The 6,333-nt window shown below is 42.9% G+C and overlaps 1 long non-coding RNA gene across 3 annotated transcripts; it reads left to right on the forward strand.

The window, feature by feature from the left end:
- The first annotated feature begins 397 nt into the window (after positions 1-397).
- Positions 398-4,731, forward strand: LOC111945782 (uncharacterized). 3 transcript variants are annotated; one of them, XR_015287379.1, is made up of 4 exons: positions 398-664; positions 2,148-2,273; positions 2,506-2,700; positions 2,829-4,731. It is a non-coding gene; the product is annotated as an uncharacterized LOC111945782 (long non-coding RNA). The 3 variants fall into 3 exon arrangements; XR_015287377.1 differs by lacking the exon at positions 2,506-2,700 and having other exon boundaries at positions 425-664; XR_015287378.1 differs by lacking the exons at positions 398-664; positions 2,506-2,700 and adding an exon at positions 671-1,185.
- Positions 4,732-6,333: the final 1,602 nt, after the last annotated feature.

Below are 6,333 nucleotides of genomic sequence, written 5' to 3' on the forward strand. Positions count from 1 at the left end.
GTACGTATAGATGGCAATATGATATCTTTTAGGATATGTTATGTGTTTTGTATATCAAGAAGGTATATAAATATGATAAAAAATATATATTAAAATATTTTTAAATACCGTTTAAGATAAAGGGACTGTTTGGTTTTTATTAGGTTAGCTTCGGGGCTTTTAAATAAATACAACAAAAATAAAAACATAGAAATGTATATTAAGTATATAAAGATATAGACGTATGTGCAACCAGAAAAGTAAAGAAATAGAAGTAATGCCAATATATACAAACAGATTTATATTTAATAGATATGTTATATATATTGATTTTATATATGTATTATATACATAATGAATATATATCATTAAAATGTATGGAATATATTTAATATATAATAACATACGTATACACGTTAAAATAATATATTTTGATACTTTATATATTGCTTGTCATATATAAATGAATATAGTATATAAATTTAAACATGTGTGGTGGAAATAGATGTTAATTTGTATTTTTTTTTTATTTTCATTGTTTTGGTATGTTTCTCGGAGGCAATCCTCCCCTTGCAGCTGCTGACAGCACGGAAAAGCTGTGTGCTTCGTGGTGTCTATTGCCCAGCTGGCAACGATTCCCTTGTGTTTGGTGCATTAAGTCACACCCAGCTGTGTGGGATGGCAGGTGAGCACATTGCCCGACCCTTTTAGCTTTTCTGGCTCAGGCACAACTTCCTTTCCTTTTGGATATGGAAAACAGGGAAGAGAGGGTAGTGTGACATTAGCACTAATTTCTAGCAGATTTTTAACTGCCCCTGATGCTCGTTCATCTTTGCAGTGTGGGTTTTCATGCTGACAAATCCTCTGCTTTGCCTTCTGCTCACAGTCAGCTAGGCCCTTTATTGAACAGATTTATCTGCTACAAGGCTACGCAGAAGGATGGAAAGGAGGAACACAGGGGGGAAAAAAAATAGATTCAAGGCATAGAGAAGGTAGCTGGTTTATTTGTATGACATGTAGCTTTTTTAGGATGTTTTGTTCTTTATATGGCGTTAATTTCAAAGAGAAGCCTGTGAACTTTGTGTTCCCCTTTTGGGGCTGGTTCTGGGGTAAGGGGGAAACACGAGGCCTAAGCACCTCTGGCTTATCTGTCCAAGGATCTGCCTCAGTTGTGGCTCCCATCCTTCTGAAGGACTCTTCAGCGCAGTGAGTTACCTTCTATAACTATTCATTGTTGTATTGTTGTTGTGAGACCTCATTGCTGGGTGAGAGGACCAGGGGAAATGAAAGGCTGTATGCCACTGTTACTTCATCACTGAATTCTTGCACTCTGTTAAAATCAAAACAAAAGGGATTTACACTGTCAGAAACACTTAACTGTAAGTTAAGGTAAAGGTCACAGTGCTAAAACCTAAGAGCAGATAGGGTTGAGCTCCTTTGTCTTCCCTCTCCGGCAGCTTTTGTGACTCCTGCCTCCAAGGTATCATCAGCTATCCCCTGGATCTTGCAGTGGAAGAGATGCTGAACCACCAGCTGTTCCATATTCTACACCATGTGTCTTTTTACCATGCTCCTCTGAGAAGCATCTCTCCCGTCTCTGTTTCTTTGCAGACCAGAAGGGATAAACTGGGATTCCTTTGTTCTTTTGCCTGTTAATAAAAAGGCCGCTTGTGGCTGTGTGCAGTGGCAACTGCATCACAGAATCTTAGAGGTGATTATTCACAGGTTAAGGAAATAATTCCTTTTTTTGTCACTGCTGCACTGAATTTCATAGGCGTGTCTGTGGCTTGATGCCTAAGATATTTAAAGCAGGTTTTATTCTTACAGGGGTTTTGCACACTAAAGTGTCTGCCCAGGTTTTGTTTCCAAAAGTGAGGTATAGTGCTGGGTGTTTAATTTGGTATGTTACTTGTTCTGTTGTGTAAATAACTGCAGCTCCCTCCCTGTGCCTGTGTATTGCAGGGGCAAGCGAGCGCTGGTTATAAAGGTGGCGATAATTAGGAAGAAGCTGTTTAAGCTTGGATAAATGTTTAGAAATCATTGCTTAGGGTACTGCATAGATGTACCAGAAGGAACTGCACCCTGGAAGTGCTGTGTGTCTGAAACCGACTGCACCTGCTCATTTTTAGCTCCTCTTTCTGACTCTGACTCTGCTCCAATTCCGACAGACCCGTCCGAGCCTGGCGTTCGCTACAGGCCTCCGCGTGGTGGGAGATGAGTCTAGGAGGAAATACCTTCAATCCACAGACGAGGCAGAAAGGACTCAGTACAAGGAGGACTGGACTCAGATGAAGGTAAAGTCCTTAACAGTCTATTTCTTCCCCATAACAAGTACTTCATTAGTGCATTCCTGGCCGTGTGCTGCAGGGCACGTTGGAAGTTACACGTGAGCGACGCTTCCGCTCGCGTCGAGGCGCACGCACGCGTTCCTCGTGCACCTTCTCCCTGCCTGACACGAGCTAACAGAGTCTGCCGAGGTGTGCCTGACCGGTTGTGAGGGCCAGATCTTTGTTGCCCTCATTTCAGTGAAGGAAACTGGAATTCCTTCTTGTATTCAGCACCACGTGTGGGTGTAAAGTTGAGCTGCCACGTGCCAGTTGAGAGCTGATTTGGTCAAGGAGAGGAATTCTTGCCTAGGAAGATTTGGCACTCCAGTTTCTCTTGCATGGCAGAGGCCACCCGAGATCGAAATGTTGCTACAAGTGTCCCGAGCTATTTCCAGTACGTACTTAAAAATGTCTGTCTGCAACTGGAGCGATTCTGTGCCTTATCCAGAGATGGTGCATTCTGGCTTTTCAGCGTGCACAGTGACGCTCCCGAGTTTTAAAGTGTCGATCTTTCTCTCGTAGGTTAAGATGGGCACAGCTCTAGGTGGCCCATAGCTTGGGGTTCATCTCAGAAGGAGGGACTTCATTTGGTCACAGAGAAGACGTGCCTTCCCTGCAAGGAGCAGCAAAGATAATGCACAGCCTCTCAGAGAGGCTTAAACTTGAGTAAATTTTTGTAGCCACTGATGCTGTTGAGGAAGGTACGTGGATTGCAGTCACCTGAGGATTGGTAACTTTTGACAGTGAGTGCAGCACTTGCCACTGGCTCCCCTCCCTGGCTGCCGTGCTGTGGGTTTTGGCAGCTGCATTGTAAAATTTGTTGGTAGATTTTGGAGTCGCTTCCCCTGTAAGCGTTCAGCCAGGGTTCCCTTTAACAAACACACTGTGTGGCAGCAGCGCGTTGCTCTTCATAAAATAGAGATAAATTTCTGTGCTTCCTTTTTTAAGCAACTGAACTGCTCAAGAAACTGCTGCCCGAGATGGTGAGGTTTGAAGCCTCTCTGGAGGAGCTGGAACTCTCTAAGGACGGGGGCTCGTGATTCACCCGTAGATTTGCGCACATGCAATGTAGCAAACCTGACTTTGATTTCAGCCAAAGCTTAATGTCACTGTCAGAAAACTGAGTATGATTTTTGGCCCATAGTTGTTTACGAATGGTGTAAGCCATTATATAATCAAGTATATCATTGAGATGTGTCTAGTAGATGTATTACGGTTATAGTGTGTGTGTGTGTGTGTGTGTGTGTGTGTGTGATGATTTCATTATCATACCATTTCACTGAACAGTCAAGTTCATTGGAGTGAAATCTGATTACTTGCATTTTAAAAACTTGCCCACCCCAACCCTTTTTGATTTTTTTTTCACAGGTATTTTATAGGCATATTTCAACATTTTCCTTCCTAATCCACGAGTAAAGGGAGATGTTGGGATTTGATCCAAAAGATCTTACAACCGATTTTGTGGTGAAACAGAGAAAAACCGTGAGCAGCCAACTCAGTGGAAACCTGCATGTTAAACGCAGAGAAGCACAAAGTGTTTGATGCTGTTAGAGTTCAAAATAACAAGGAAAAATGGTGGGGAATTTACCTGCCTTGGAACAAAGTATGACCCCATCCCATACTCTCAGCTCCCGCTCCCCTTCCAGCGTGGCTGTGACCCGGGCTGGCCGTACCGCTCGGTGTCTCTGGACCTCACAGCATTTCTACGTGGCTGCTGCACCCGGGTCCCCAGCACGTCCTGCTCTGGCCGCCTTCCCCGAGCGGTCCCACGTGCACCAAGCGGGTGCTACAGACCACAGGGGCCTCTTGGCTGCAGAGCTGGGTGATGGGAGACAACAAAGCAATGCCCAGGATGCAGCTGTTCAAGCCAGCCTCGCCTCACGGAGCATTTCTTTCTCACCTGTCCATGGTTCTCTCTGTGTGTGTCTGTGCTCCTTTTTAAACTGCAGGGCTGGGAGGCCTGGCCATTCCACCGGGAGTGCTCACCCTGGGAGCACCAGTGTCTACCTTGGGAGGAAGCAAGCTGCCACCAGAATAAAAGCAGGGTGGAGCTGCTCCCACTCCAAGGCAAGAGCCTGCAAGGCCCATCCTTTGGGGACTCGTCTTTTGTGTGAAGGCAAATTGTCTAGCAGAGGAAGAGGTTGGTACCTGGTGGAGCAGGGCCAAGATTCCATTTTCCCCAGGCAGCTCCCTCCTCTGCCTGCTGTAGCGCTGGCCAGGGCTGGGAGAGGAGGGGGAGTGTGTTCAGCACTGCTGCTGGAACGGAGTGGCCCTCTCAGGAGGATCCCGGTTGCTTCAGGACCTTGCTTTTGCACTGGTTTGTGTCCACAAAGGAAAGGCATGCAGAAGGCAGCACCATCACCCCAGCCCTGTAGTCTGGACCTAGAAAGGCTTCCAATAAAGCCAGGTGCTGCTGTCCAGGGCAGTTGGAGTTGTTCTGTGCCTTCTTTGGGGGGGAAGAGCAAAGGCTGAGGGGGACGGGGTGGAGACTGGGGGGCTCCCGTGTCCCTTGGGGCACGCCGAGGTCCCCGCCAGAGGGAGGGACACGCTGCGCTGGAGGAGCAAGGTGAGCGGGGAATGGGGAGGGCTGGTGCTGGGTACCCTTGCCCAGAGGGGACCCCGAGCTGCCAGGAAATTCCCTGGGAGGGCTGGGTGCAGAATCCAAAAACCTGTGGAGTTGTTCTGGTTTTTACGGTAGGTATTGGCAAGGGACAGGAATTGACCTCTCCAAATCCCCTTGGAAAGGAACCCCCTCTCTGTGCACTCCGTCGTTAGGGTTTTGTTATGTCAGGAACGGCTTAGGGTTAAGAAAGTGGGTTTTGTCTTTCCACCTCTTACTTCCCTGTAAAATGGGAGTGTATAAAACACATGTGTGCATCCCTGAGGTATTAAAATGCACCGAGAGAAATTTCTGGGCCTAAGGTCCATAGAGACGAGCGCGTCCTGCGCTCGGGGTTGAGTAGGGATTTATATTTTTGTCATTCTGACCAGTTAGCTGAAAGAATTGGGAGAGTTTCCAAGAGAAAGAAATGCAAATTTCAAAAAGCAGAACGTTAGAAAGAGAAATATATAAATGTATACATGTAAAAATAAATATAGGGAAGCTAGGTAGATCTATATATAGAGAGAGAGAGCCATAAAAAAGAAATAAATACAAGTAATCCAAGTCTAGACAAGTAGATTAATATTCAGTATGAAAACTATATGGACAGATGCTAATATAATATATTTTAATATCAGTTATGTATGATATCTCTGTGTATAGATAAAGAAGATCAATGTGATAGAAATAAATATTACAAAAATTTAAATGTAGGGTCCTTTTGTTATTTATTTGGATAGAGGCATGGCATATAAATGAATAATATAGAAATGAAAATGTACACATCTATAATAAAGAAATAAATATAGGGAGATAGATAGATAGATAGATAGATAGATAGATAGATAGATAGAAAAAGAGAGATAGAGATAGAGAGATATAGCCATAAAAAAGAAATAAACACAAATTATCTATATCTAGACAAGCTGGTTAATATTCAATATGAAAAATATACGGATAGATGGTAATGTATTTTAATATCTGTTGTGCATTATATCTCTGTGTGTATAAATAAAGAAAATCAATATTATAGAAAGAGATATTATAAATCTTTCAATCAAGGGAATTACTGGTTTTTATTTGGTTACAGGCATGGCCTTTAAATGAATAATATAGAAATGAAAATATACACATCTATAATAAATAAAGAGATATAGGGAGATATATATATATAGAGAGAGAGAGAGAGCCATAAAAAAAAAGTAAATACAGATAATCTAAATCTAGAAAAGTCGATTAATATTCAGTATGAAAACTATATGGATAGATGCTAATATAATATATTTTAATATCAATTATGTATGATATCTATGTGTATAGATAAAGAAGATCAATGTGATAGAAATAAATATTACAAATATTTAAATGTAGGGGCTTTTTGTTTTTTATTAGTATAGAGGCATGGCATTTAAATGAATAATATAG

Source organism: Cyanistes caeruleus, chromosome 5 (genome assembly GCF_971803275.1).
Source record: "Cyanistes caeruleus chromosome 5, bCyaCae1.hap1.1, whole genome shotgun sequence".
Taxonomy (NCBI): Eukaryota; Metazoa; Chordata; class Aves; order Passeriformes; family Paridae; genus Cyanistes; species Cyanistes caeruleus.